Raw genomic sequence first — 14441 nt, 5'->3', positions numbered from 1 at the left:
AAAGGTCAATGTCACATTTCTCTATCAATTATCTTGGGAACCGCATATTTTGTTTCACGTTAATGTGTTAGGTAAATATGGCGCAGTACTTTCCTTTATGGGTAGTGGTGACGTAAAAGGTCCTTTGTAACTCTCAGACCGGAGTGTATTAGCAGTAGAGCGAGCCCGGTCTCAACAAAGCCGTGCATGCTTGGCTTTCCATCACAGCTGAATGGTAAATGTTTATTATACAGTTTATGCATCGATGTTTGATGAGCGGCTCAAATACACACGTCTACGTTACCAGTAGTGCCAGCATCATTCTTAACAGTTTTTGGTTATTGTTTTGTAAGGTGTACTGGAGCATTTCTGTTGACTGTGTTGCTCATCTGTTGTACTCTCTCAAGAGAGTTGACGTGTATGAAAATATGTGGAAGAGGAGATGATAGCACATCTAAACGCGCTCACTTTCAAGTTTCTTACAGTAATAACAAACAAAACGATGAAATCATGTTTTTTAAAAAAAGGGATTCGAACCTCAACTGGAACTCTTCTAGAGTCTACTAGTTAGTCATTTATTAGACAGAGTGGATCTCTGAGCCCTGTGAACAGACAGATAGAGATATTCAAGACACTCAAAGGAATAAGATGAATTATCAAGAGTCTTCCATTTCTTGACCGTCCACTCCTGGCGGCTATATCAAGTAGTCTGAGACAGACCTAATGAAGTCATCATGGTTCAACCAAAACAGTTGGCGAGGCTTTACATGAAGGTATCCTATTTAGCAGGGTTTTATAAAGGGTTTTTAAGTAGTTTATAGACTGTTCAGTTTGCCAGAGTGCTTCAGCTTGCACATCACTGCTTGTCTCAGCTATACCATAAATCACCATTCTACAATTTCAACAAAGTTATAACTGTTTATTACTGATTTACAAAACCTTTATAAACTCTTCATAAATAAAGTGGCACTTTTCTAAAGAAAACCTGGGTTAACAAGAGGAAACTTCCAAACTTGTTGAGTTGAGCACTCCTTCTATCTCAGCCCCCCCCCCCCCCTATTTCTCTCAACCTGACCTCTCAGTTTGAGGTTTGGAGATGCCGAGTCATCAGGTTGTTGGCTCCTTGCAGTAGGCTGCCCAGTGGGCAGGAGTTGTGCACACCACAGGGAAAGCTAGGAGGCTGTACAGTTATCTCCCGGGGTGTAATTCTCAACTATACAACCTACTACCTCAGCCTGGGAGCAAGCAGTTTGGAGTCACTGGGTAGCAAGGGTCTTGGGGACAGCGATGACAGCGAGTTGATCAGTGGGTTAGAGCATGGTGCTGCTGGCAATGCCCGGGTTGTGGGTTCCATTCACGCACGGATCACAATAACATGTACTAAATATAGCCTACTGGGTCACTGTCAACTTTAAGCTGCTTTGGATAAAAACGTCTGCAAACGAATCTGCTAAATTGCCAATATTTAAATTGAGTAGAGGAGAGACATTCCACCATACCTAATAGCCTTTTAGTAACTGGAACGGTATAGTACTGAAGAACGATCTTCAAGTATGCCGTCCTATTGGTTAACACTAATATCCATGGATTCAAGAGTGCAACAGTTTGGGTGAAGGTCAGCTGCATGGGCCACACAGACAGAGACCTATAGAATCAAGCTTGTGAGGTCAGTTAGCACAAGTTCGGATCTACGGGTTTGTGGCTGTGGGCAGGTTTCTTCCATCCATACGTTGGGTCCATCTACTGTAAGGAGTCAAGAGTATACAATACCTATTAACATGATGAAACCACTTATTTTATATATTCTCACAGATAAGCTTGATATGGTGACTAATTGTATCCACAAGGAGTAAACTAGTCATATACCTTGAGGCAATAAGAATAATAACACAAGTTAACAGATTAATTTATTAATGACAAAAGGTGATATGCAAATTGTTTTATCATCCAGTATTTAATGTATTTAATGTTGAGCAGTGCTCGGTGTATTCCCCAAAAATATGACAGATTTTTTTATTAACTACGTTTTAACATAATCTTGCAGCGGTGTCATGGAAATTACAATAAATTATATTTGCAGTTGTTAGGGATGAGGTTACTATAGTGACTTAAGTGAATATAGTCTCCCCTGTTAGTTTATGACAATATTATGACATAGATTATCAGCGTTCCCAATGACAAGTTGATTATGTAGCATAGAAGATATGCGTTAGGAAACAGTAAGGCTGCCACATCATTTGGAAAAATAATTACTTGGAAAAGTCTAATCACACTAAATCCTATATGATTCGAAGTTACAGTCAATTCTAAGTAAACAATTATAATACTCAATATCTCTTTGTCAATGATTACTTTTTAACACATTTGCTTCAGCTGAGGTTTTCATACTAGCCACATTGATAGTGAAAAAAAATGACATATTGCTCAAGTGTCACTCTGGGCTTACGTTTTGAGTGCTGAACTGAAAAAATATATGCACAGGAATTGACAGTATTTTCTGTATTTTTTTTCCTTTTCTGCTATGAACAGATTACCAAAGCACTCCAAACCACTAATTCAGAAATAGATACTTTACGCAAGATGAAAAACATGACCGTTGTTCTAACCCAATCTGATAAAACATAATTCAGTTTCCTTCTTCAACTGCAAGCACACAGATCAGTATTATCACTAAAACTGATCCCAGATAGCACTAAGGCTTACAATCAGTGATTGTGACTCTGTTTTATCTCCTGTTTGGAAAAGTCCAACTCCTCAAAAATCCACTCCCCTTTGCTGTAAACTGTTTAACTAGTTTATATTTCTAGCCATATATTCTAATTGTCTGTTTTCATAAAACTCTAAAACCTAAAGAGAACATGCACATAAGATAACTACAACTCAGACTAATTGTTCAAACAAGTATTTGGGCATAGATGTACTCTCAAAAACCTCGTGTTCAGTACAGTGTCTTCCCAGAAAATAATGTCTAACCTAGCAATCAAAGTAACTCAATTCAATTGTATTGACTGCAATAAAACATGCAAAACAACAGAGTAACACATCTCTCGTGAGCACTGAAGATTTACTACAAATACATTGCTTTTACTCCAAACGCTAAAATATCTAATCAAATTGGACACTCCCAACCTAATATAAGCTATAAAATCTGCAGATTTGAGTGGTCCCCATCCTACATGGGCAGAGAATGAACATAGTAAATCAACTAATTTGTAAAAATATATATATATATATAAGTTTTACTTGACAAGCTGTTGCGATTGTGAACAAGGTTGTTTCACAATAATTTCCATCATTTGGAGATAATTAACGTTGCCTTCCTCAGTTGTTAGTTGTTAACGGAACTAAGTGGAGGAAGACAAATTAGTGTTGCTGCAATCGAAAAACTCCTTCAAAGAGGCACTGCTGTTTGTGTTTAATTTACATTATATTTCAAAAAGACGGCTAAACTGCAAGCATCTCCAATATCCATATTTATGATATTTCATTGCTTGTTTTTTTTTTTTTTATCTTGAGTCCCACAAACCAGTCTGCTGTTTGTTTCACTGGCCTGCTCACAACAGTGAGAGCACATCCCCAGGCAAGAGTTATTCATTAAATCCCACGAACACTACAAAGCTTAAGACTAAAATTCCTCACTCCAGGTGTATCAGTGTGTTGACCAATGTGTCTCCTCCTACACAAATCACATTGAATAAATATACTGTAAGCATTGCTAGTATGTAGTTAACAAACCAAAAGAGAAATTCTTCAAGTTGCAGTGTGGATTGAATTTCTACCTGTTCTGAGGTTGTTAAGATAATTCATCCACTTCTTCATAGATACAAATATAATATGCAAAAAAAAAAATGTGATGGATCAAAATGAAGATGTATGCTAGATATTTTAGCAGATAATCCTGTACGGGTTGCTGTGAAGTGACAAGTGGCCTAAAAAAGAAGAAAACATAAGTTAAATTGAACTTTCAGAGCCCAAAGTTGGTTTCCTCCTTGTTTCCCTCAACTTGAGTTGAAATCAACAGATTTGACTTTGAAGCTGCTGCCTAGTTCCTCAAATTATGTTAGTGGGGCTGTGCCAAGAAGTTAAAAGACACCTTGAGAATAGTGGGACAAAAGGGGCAGCGGGGGCCAACCACACCCTAGAAGCCCTAGCATCAGACCCAGTGGAGCAGAGCCCCTCGCCCCTGCATGGGGGTGGAGAGGTTAAATACACCAGGGTGCTACCGTGAACACACTCTCAGAGAGACAGAACAGAGCACAGAGCCAGGGATCACTACAGCCACCAGCACCGTCGCTCGACAGCAAGCAAACACAACAACACGGAGACAATCTGAAACGCAGGGAGATTAAAAGAGAGGTAGGTATGCGACACGTCATTAGCACCTCGTAATGCCTAGAAATGCAAACAAAACGCACAGCCAGGAACTGTAGGTACAGGTAGGCCCTATCGCTGCACTGAATAGTGGAAACAGCACAAAAAGAGAAAGTTATATTGACGGTTGAAACTGTGAAGTTGGAGAAACTATTAGAGAGAGAGCTGGAAGACGAGGAAGAAGCACCAGCGAGCTTGAAAGCAGGTTAATAATGACTTACCGATTGTCTTTTTATTGTTTCCAAATGTTTTCTCTCTCTACTCAGGGTGCCTACAGCACTTGGCAGAAGGTCCACTGTGGCCCACAAGGAAACAAAACACAAACATGCAACTAACGAACCCATGAAAAAGGCAATAGAAAAGAGAGAAAGAGTGAGACAAAGAAAAATAGGCAGAGAGAGAGGAAGGAAGAGGAAGGAAAGGAAAGCTGACAGAGAGAACTAAAAGACCAAAAAAAATGAAATAGAAAGACAGATTTCCGTGTTTATAAGAGTTCGATTTTCATCATGATAATGAAACGACAAATAAGAAAGAAGTAATATTTTCAGGCAGTAAAACCTCTGTACTCTTCTAACCGGGTGCCTGCTTAACGGCCAAATGACAGGCAACATCTGTTTGTAAGAAAGCCAAGATCGACTCTTAAAAAAATGGTCTTGATTCTCTCTCTTTCACTCTCTCTATCTCTCTCTCTCTCTCTCTCTCTCTCTCTCTCTATTGCTCTCTTTCACTGACTCACTCTGTTGAATAAAAGCGAAAGAAAGAAGAGACTGTGGAAATTCGGCGAAAGGGAAAATGGAGTTGTGCACCAGCCCCTTCACCCCTTTTAACCTCGCCCCTTCCGTTAACGCTTCTCTTCCCCAGCTGGAGAGAGAGAGTCCAGGTACACCACAGTCCTCCTACTGCTAGCTCTCTCCCCCCACGCATACACCCCACACCTCCCAACAAACACACACACAAGCATGGACACTCACACAACCACACAAGCATAAGCATACACACACATGCACACACACACACACATGCGCACACACACACACGCACATGCGCACACGCACACACATACATGCACACACACTTCTTGAAAGACTTCCCTGCACCAAAAATAAATACCCAATCTGCAGTTTGCCTAGGCCCTGGATTTATAGAAAATAAGAAGTCATTTTGGGAGCTTGGCACACACTGCCGATATCCATTGACCATGTGTGTGTGTACTTGAATTTGAGCTCCCATACAGTACATTGATACAGTATGGTTCAGGTTATAGTTTCTGTGTCCCCCTGTCACTGTGCTGTACAGTATATCACTGGATTACAGCCATGTCGTAGCACATCTAACAATCTGAGGTGAATAAACATAGCACGGAGCAATGCACAACGCATTGCGTGTGCAATGAGCGACAATCCCAAAATAAGCCGCCAGGAAAAACAATGATGGCATAAAGTATTAGTTGATCTGTACTGAACACTGATAGTGATAGAGGGTGGGCTATCACTTTCAGTGTTCAAACGCAAGCATGGAGATAAAACACACACACACACCCGCACGCACCCGCACGCACCCACCCACACACACACACACACACACACACACACACACACACACACACACACACACACACACACACACACACACACACACACACACACAAACAACAGTTAAGTGACTGGGGTAACATTTAACTGCCGGGATAATGCTTGTTAACTTGTTATTAGCGTGCATGAGTCATTAACATGTGTTATAACAAGGCTTATAATGTCTATCTATGTATCCACATTTCTACAATGGCTGGTATTTAGTCAGGATTATTATGAGATGATAATAAGACACTAAGGGGGTCATGTATGCTTATAACAAGTCTTATAATGCATTACAACCATTACAACCATATTGTAATTTGTTATACCTGTAGGCGTAAAATAAAGTGTTACCGACTGTGGGAACTGACTTCTCTGAATCCTGTGGGAACTGACTTCTCTAAATCCTAGTCTCCACTTCCCCTTCAATAACCTGAGGCTGACACCGTGACATGGGCATAACCCCGGCCCGGGCTGTCAGATAGAGGGGATTCCTGGAGGGGATTCACACACAGCCAGCAAATAGAGCACCACAACCACATAGATCCTATTAAATGACTCATTCCTAATTCTATGACAACAACAGAACACACTGAAGAATACCCATTCAAAACAAACCAGCAATCAGCATTCACAGTGTTCTGCATGCTCAATTCTAATGAAGGATGGGGGGAAACATTGTTCCATGTGCATTGAAATAAATAAGCGCTGAGTGCATGCAGCCTATGAGTGTTCATTTACTGTAAGAAGACACTGTGTCTCACCCTTTGCAAATTTTCTCCCTCTCCCTCTTCTCCCCTCTCTCTCTGATATTCCACTCACGCACTACTGCGGCAGCCCTCCACCAATGCCTTGCATTAATCCACACCTCAGCCAGCCCAGCCGCTCAGTCTCTACTCTTCCACAACGCACAGCAGCGCCAAAAGTTTTCCAAGCCACAATCGCTCACCCCAGAGATGTCAATTAGCATGAGTTGGTATTGATTAGTATAGTCTAAAATTATCCTCATGAGTTTATGATTGTTATCTGGGATCGTCATCAACGTCTGAGGAATGTGTCCGTCTGGCATTGGGAAAGGACACCACTAAGAGGATCATAGAACCCCAGCCAGGCTGGAGAGAGCCATATGAGCAAATGTATGGAAGGATGCATAGGGATGAAGAGTGCTTTTGTTCTCCAGTGACACTGTGAGATCTGTTCCATCTCCACTGCCTGGCTGTCTGTCTGTATGTCCAGCCCTGTGGCACACAGACTCAAAGAGCCAGAGGCAGACCCAGGATCACAACCTCCCTTCCTTCTCCTGCCTTTTCTACAGGGAGTCAGTCAGCTTTCCCTCCCTCCCTCCCTCCCTCCCTCCCTCCCTCCCTCCCTCCCTCCCTCCCTCCCTCCCTCCCTCCCTCGTTCTCTGTCTCGTTCTCTGTCTCCTTACCTCTCCCACTTTTCTCCCTCCCTTCCTCGTTCTTCCCCACCCCTCCCTCTCTCTCTCTGTGTCCCTAGATGACCTGGCCCAAATGAGCGTCAGTGCCCAGTGGGAGAGGGCACAGCTGGTGTTGCGAGCAATTGCCACCACCATCAGTCTGTCCTTTCACAGTCCTCCCTCTCTACTTAGCAAGCCCGGCATTAGCTGTAGTTGCTAGTCCGGGGAGAGAGAAAAAAACACTCACTGGCAACAGATGTTGTCGGCCATATTAGCTAGCTGCTAGGACCTATATCTAGGAGGAGGAGGAAGAAGGGAGGGGGAGGAGGAGACAGACAGTAATGTAAAGTGTCAGTTCTATCCAATCACAGATGAGGTGCTTGATAACATCAGGAAGTGGATTGACTGCTATAGTAACCCCAATATGGATTGACGGGTATAGAGCAGTGGGCAACTGTAATGAGCTTCAGGTGTGTGTGTGTGTGTGTGTGTGTGTGTGTGTGTGTGTGTGTGTGTGTGTGTGTGTGTGTGTGTGTGTGTGTGTGTGTGTGTGTGTGTGTGTGTGTGTGTACAGCAACACAACATAAATGCATCATGCCAATAAAGTGAACCTGCACATGAGTCAAGGGCCAAAATAAGTATTTGAAGATGGTGAACATAGGCAGATAGCAAATACCATTTATACATGGCAGTCGTCATCAGCTAGTGTCAAATAGTGTCGGCAATATAATGTATTAGCAACAGTTATTTGGAAAATAGGTTTTAATTGTCACACCGAAACTGTCAATACCAGAGCAAAGTTGTATTTTGTTGTGGTAGTGACACCATTCTGGTAATGACACAAACTGCTGTCCCACATATTGCATGACAGCCCCTGATTGACACATTAACATGATGAAGCGATGCGTGAATTTACATTGAAATCAAACAGACTTATTCCATTCTGTTTTTTCAGAGAAAGCATCCATGCTTTTGGCAAGAGAGAAGGAAAATTGGAAAAGAAATCAATACTGGCAGACAAGGGAGGTTCCTTTCTTTCCTTACTGAACATAAGATTTTGTAGAAAAATACAAATTCAGTATGCCCTAAAGAAATGAAAAATCAAACAGTTCAAGCTGTTGGGATAAGAGCACCAGAACACACACAGCGTCTTACTCTAGTCTTTTTATTTCTCTCTAATTCATTCTTCATCGCTCCTGCATAACAACCCTCTCTACCCCGAACAGGCTTGATTTTAACTATGCACAGCCCTTTCCCACCTCCTCCCTTTTTCTCTCTGCCCTTCTTCGTTCCTTTACCTCCCACTCTCTCTCTCTCTCTCTCTTTCTCTCTCTCTCTCTTTCTCCCTCTCTCTCTCTTTCTCTCTCCCTCCCTCTCCCCCTTCTCCCTCTCTCACTCTCTCTCTCTCTCTCGCTCTCTCTCTCTCTCTCTCTATCCCCCTCTGTTTCTTTCTCTCTACTCCTGATCTTTCTCTCTCTTTAATTTACAAATCCTCCGGTGAAGGACAGCCCAAGTGAGCTCCATGGCAACCTGGCGCGCTGCCATCTCATTACACTGCCAATTGATTTTGGTCCACCGCCACACTGCTGTCCCCTGCCAGCACACTTCCCATCATGCACCTGATAGCCACTGTCTGGGTGCTAAGCAGGTTTGAAGACAAGAGAACACCAGAAACCGGAGTTCAATCAAATGCGCAATCAGAAACAATATGCAGTTGGTTCCGGAGCCACGGCAAAGTAAATGATAAAATATATGGTAGATGTAGTGCCTTACAATGATAAATGATCCTGACTAATTAACAGCTGTTAGTGGATGTTACAAAGTAGAACCACATTGACTTAAAAATGCAGTATTTTAATGCCATGGAAAGATATGATATGCTACATTCCCATTATTTTACTGTACACAATGGAATTATTGTAACTGTCCATGAGAATAACTTGCTGCTTGGCACATTTTTCATGTAAAAACCCTCATTATCAGCCCATACCCTATCAAGTATTTATCTTTCATCCCTCCAAAAACCTTTCTAATCAAGCACTGAAATTCATACTTGTCTATAGCCGTGCCAGAAATTCCTCTTCGAGGTCTGAATAGCAAAAAGAGTTTGCAAATGTGGCTACAGTATAGCACAAGTCCATCATTACAAGACGGGAGGCCTTTGACAAACCAAACAATGAGGGAAAAAAAGTAACACATGGACAACTTGTTTCATAATGGACTTCACATGCTCCGGGGTTGTTTCGGAACACAAAGACAGCACACATCTGGCGCACACGGGACAGGGGGGAAGCCAGCAGGGAAGATAGGGAGAATGGAACCGAAGAGGTTCCAGCTGAGCCAGATTATCATTCTCAGGGCAGCCAGGTGGCTCTGCAGCCACCACACTGGAACTCAATACCACACAGGAGGGCCCCGGGCCCCTACCCCAGCCCCCAACTCCGGCCCCTGATCAACGGCGCATCTTCCAAAAAGTAGCCAATTAGGTAAAAATGTGAAATGCAGGAACCCATCAGTGTGTGTATGTGTGTGCGCACGTGTGTGTGTGTGTGCTTGGCCAAATATAAATAACTGCCCAAGAATTTTCTAGAAATGCTGTGGTCCAAGCCTTTGAGGACAGCTTGCGGGTGGATATTTCTTGATCAAACTATACTTACCATGACTTCCAGTTGTCACATGTGCTCCCTCTCTGGCCTCTAGGTCACTAGGCTGCTCGTTATGGCGCACACCTGTCACAATCGTTACGCACACCTAAGTCATCAGACTCACCTGGACTCCATCACCTCCCTGATTACCTTCCCTATATACCTCACTCCCTTTGGTTCCTTCCCCAGGCATTATTGTTTCTGTTCCTGTGTCATGTCTGTGCGTTGTTCGTGTTTCTTATTTCGTATTATGTTGTGTTTATTTATTAAAACACTCACTTCCTGAACTTGCTTCCCGACTCTCAGGGCACATTCGTCACACCAGTAGACTACGGAAGAGACAATTATGAGTAAAAGTGTCAAAAATTCAGATTATTGGAAGTAGAGCCCGACCGATATCGGCCGATATTGGCCTTCACCAATATTATCGGCCGATACTGGCCTTTTACCGCTATATCGATAACTCCACTGATATTCAATGAATAGAATGAAAAAAGGGAATCTCATGCTGATCTGAATTATGTGAGGCCATTCTCATGATGTGTCATTAATGTCACAATGTATGAAATCAACATTTGAAGCATAGTTATTGGACAATTGCTCTTTTGGATGGCAACCAATGACAATTCAGTGTGGAAAAGGTCACTTTTTAATTTCCGTGCTGTAAAACAATATATTGGCAAATACATCGGTACGTTTTGTCCCCCCCAAAAATCATAATTGGTATCAAACCCAAATAAACATATCGGTCGGGGTCTAATTGGAAGGCCTTATAGTTTGCCAGCAAGTACTAAACCCAAAGAAAACTGGCTCTAGCCATTTTGATTCCCAGAAAATCACTACAGAACTTTATTCCTTGGAGCACATACAGTAGATGGTGTTGAAGACAATTTAGATTGTCTATAAAAAACACTCATCCACTGCTATTCTCTCCCGGGATGCCTACAAGCCCCCCCCCCCCCCCCCCCCCGGCAAAACAGATCACGTCTCCATTTTCCTCCTCCTTCCCGTGTCCCATGATGTCTTGCACAAATGATCTGCGTTATTTTTTTTGTTTGAAAGTAAACAAGCGGTTTCTTCATTCATTCATTCATTAAAAAAATGGAGATCAAAAAGGGTAATATTAGCTGACCTTTACCCTCTGTAATTGATGGTTGGGAAGATGACGTGAAGAAGTGGCCTCGTATCACGAACGGTAGCATATCTACTTACTTTGTTGAATCCGTAGCTTGCGATGGTAAGGCGATGAGCAACTTAAAAAGTTTGGAGGTGCACCAATACCTACACAGTAACAAAGTCGGTCAGGTGTTATTGAAGGATGTTGGAGACGACTTTGTCTACCTAAAAGCAGACACAGAGCCGAGTCAGGGCCTGCACGCATCTCATCACAAGGCGTAGGTACTAGCATTAACGACAGGTGTTATACAGACAGAGGACAGACAGAGGGTTGCTCATGTATTTCAGGGCCAGGATGCTCTTGTAATCATGCTGCAGCAATTCTGTGGAAGGTCAGTAAAGACCAAAAATGACATGAAAGTGCAGGACAATGGGTACTCCAGGAGAGGAAACCACTGGGTTAGATAATAACTAAAAATATTTTTTTCAATGTAGGTTGAGAGTGCAGACAGGCAAGGCGAAACAGGAATGGCATGCACTGAAGTGCAAAGGAAGTGGAACTCAGGTATGAGGAAGAATGTAGGGCTGAGGAAGGCGAAGCACATTCATTTTAAACACCACAGACCCCACCACACATATCCAGGCCCATCAATGTCGTCACAGGACGATTCCACAACCTCCCCCAGACCTTTTAGGAACCATGCAGAGTTCACAAGCCACATCTACTCCTCGGTAATGGCCCCACTATTTCGGCTCCAGACAAATGGTCTTCTTCAGCTAAGTTGCAGAGCAGATGTAGACAGCAGCAGCATGGCAGGCCCAAGCCAACATGATTCAGCCCACACGAACACACTGTGTCACACTGAACACAGCACAACACTAACCTGTAGGAAGTGCACAATGTTTTATGAGGCCTACATCAAATGATCCCCCGTGCAAGCAGCTACATCGATGGAAGAAACCAAGGTCCAAAGTGCTTCACAGCTACGGCATGATGCTAGGAAGCTGCGTCTAACAGCCGGCACAGCGAAACGAGTCCCCAAACAAAACACCACAGATCCCCAAAAATGTGTAAATGAGCATTTGTACCCAACCTTCACTGGCAATACAGCAACAAAGCACGGCAAAGAAAATGAGGTCAATGTCATCCCACTCCTGGAGAGCAGAGGGCATGTTGTGGAGAACAGAGGCCTGGTGGTGCACCCTGACCATCCTTGGTTGGGAGCCAGCCCAGATGGGATCCTTGATGCAACACAGCTCCTTGAGATCAAGTGCCCCTTTAAGAGTTCCACGTCAAAAGCTTGGATGATGGACAGTATCTAATTCGTCCCAAATGAATTTGTCCCAATTGAAAAGATGGCTACTACCTTCAGGTGGGTAAAAATGTTTTCAAGAAGATTGATTATTAGCTGTATTATTACTAGTATTGAACAGTGAATTGTAAACTCAATGTAAACACATTGTGGCAATGTGCTTTCTTATTCCTTCTCTCAGAAACAAGTGACCATGATGTACCTGGGCCCACAGAGCTGCAAGCTGGTCGTCTGGACACCAAGCGAGCACATAGAAGAGGACATTCCCTTTGATAAAGACTACACAGATGCACATGTGCAACAGCCGAAGAAGTTGTGTCCATTTGCTAGAAATAAGCTCTCCTCTCAGATTTACAAGAGCTGTACACATTTTAAGTATTTTGTCAATTTTAGGGACCAAACTAATAGGCACAATTTGTGAAAGAATCTTGTACACCTTAAGACGCCTTATTGCTCATTCCACATGAATACAGACCTGCTCATTTGTCAACTGGCATTGCTTGCGTGTAAATGCTGGTAAGACCAAGCGTACATTCCGTTCCTCTAGCAAGTCCCTAATTGTGAAGCCAAGGTACTCCATCACCTCATCTCTTCTGTGTTATGAACCTATCGCTACATTTCCCACCATAAGCCTCTGAAAGGAACACAACCATTCCTGATCGAGCAGCTGCAACTACGTATTTTACAATATTACTGGCATAGTAGCGACTGTAAGATTCAGTTCTGGAGTCCAGATTTTTTGCCTTCTGGAAAATACTTTCTGTGCAGTCAATAAAACAAATTCTCCCAAAAACCCTGTGGCATAGTAGCCTTTAACGTCTCACAAGACAGCCATGGAATGAGATCCTTGGTGTGCTCAGCAATCTATCCAGAATATCAATGTTTTACTGACCTGACCCGGGTGACCTTTTGAAGCGTCTTGCTAAATCAGCTATAACAAAGTTCTGTCTAAGTTTCATTAGGGTCAACAGAATTTGGTCTATAACCGGAATTGTTGATGATGTGGGGGCAAAACCTTGGAAGCAAGACACAAGAGTGTTGAATTCCATAAGTGGAATCCCTGTGTACAGCAGACAGTCTGCATCATCTTTCAATGTAACATCTGCAACAGACAGTGACCTCTCAGGGGCTGGTGCAGTTGTCATGCCACATAGGTCCTTTGGAGTAGGTGTGGTCCTCCATTGCTGGGTCTGACCACTGTGTTTGGGCATCATGGAAGGTCTTTGAAGTAGGACCTGGCTCCTCAGAAACCTCCACCACACCAGGCTCATCTGCAGGTGATGATTAGTTGAATATGAATATAGATGATTAGTTGAATATAGATGATTAGTTAGTGAGATTATTTGGTAAGGATCTGGAAAAGCAAATACACTGACTAGGGATACTTTAAAAAAACATTTTAAACTCTCTGTGCCTTACTTATAGCATTTACCAGACTATTATCTACTGCAAATAAGCACTCTAAACTCAATGGGATACATAGACTAGGTTTAATATTTCCCAATAAATATTCTGTGTCTATTAACTAGAACAGTTAATGAAATGAACACCTGCCAAATACAGGGTAAATGTTGGTTGTGGCAGGTAAACATTTCAGGTCACCTGCCACCATGGCAATATTATAATAAATGAAGAATAATCATGGATTAAGGTTCCACAATATGTGCCATATTTCTAATGTTAGGTAGCCTACCACTGACTCAGTGTTTACAATTATAAAGAGTTTAACATAGATTTCATGAGTAGCATATTTTTTTTTAAGTGTCTGGTAGAAATTAAAGAGATTAATTTCAGACCCTGACTAGAAGCAATCGTATTCAGATTCTAGTAACAAAAACTGAAGACAAAAACGCAATATCAAAACTAGTCAAGATACCTGTTCTTGTGACATGTCTGTCAACCCTCCTGCTGAGGCGGTGTCTCTTCTCTGGTGGCCTCTCATAACCCAGAAAGAGCGTTGGGTATGGGTTATCCTGCGTTGGCGTCTTATCAACAATGCGAAACGAGCAAGCATACAATTTTTTGG

At 42.6% G+C, this 14441-nt stretch overlaps 2 long non-coding RNA genes across 9 annotated transcripts in view; one reads left to right on the top strand and one right to left on the bottom strand.

Annotated features, from left to right (window-relative positions):
• The window catches only part of LOC149971244 (uncharacterized), a 149391-nt gene that overhangs the window by 51815 nt on the left and 83135 nt on the right, over positions 1–14441 (bottom strand). The gene's annotated exons all lie outside the window — the stretch shown is intronic.
• Positions 4039–5324, top strand: LOC149971245 (uncharacterized). Its single transcript, XR_016492682.1, has 2 exons — positions 4039–4335; positions 5102–5324. It is a non-coding gene; the product is annotated as an uncharacterized LOC149971245 (long non-coding RNA).

The sequence above is a fragment of the Oncorhynchus mykiss genome, chromosome 27 (genome assembly GCF_057628025.1).
Source record: "Oncorhynchus mykiss isolate SJ-2025 chromosome 27, ASM5762802v1, whole genome shotgun sequence".
In the NCBI taxonomy this organism is placed as follows: Eukaryota; Metazoa; Chordata; class Actinopteri; order Salmoniformes; family Salmonidae; genus Oncorhynchus; species Oncorhynchus mykiss.
Note: the sequence above shows the minus strand (reverse complement) of the source record. Positions and strands in the feature narration are given on the sequence as shown.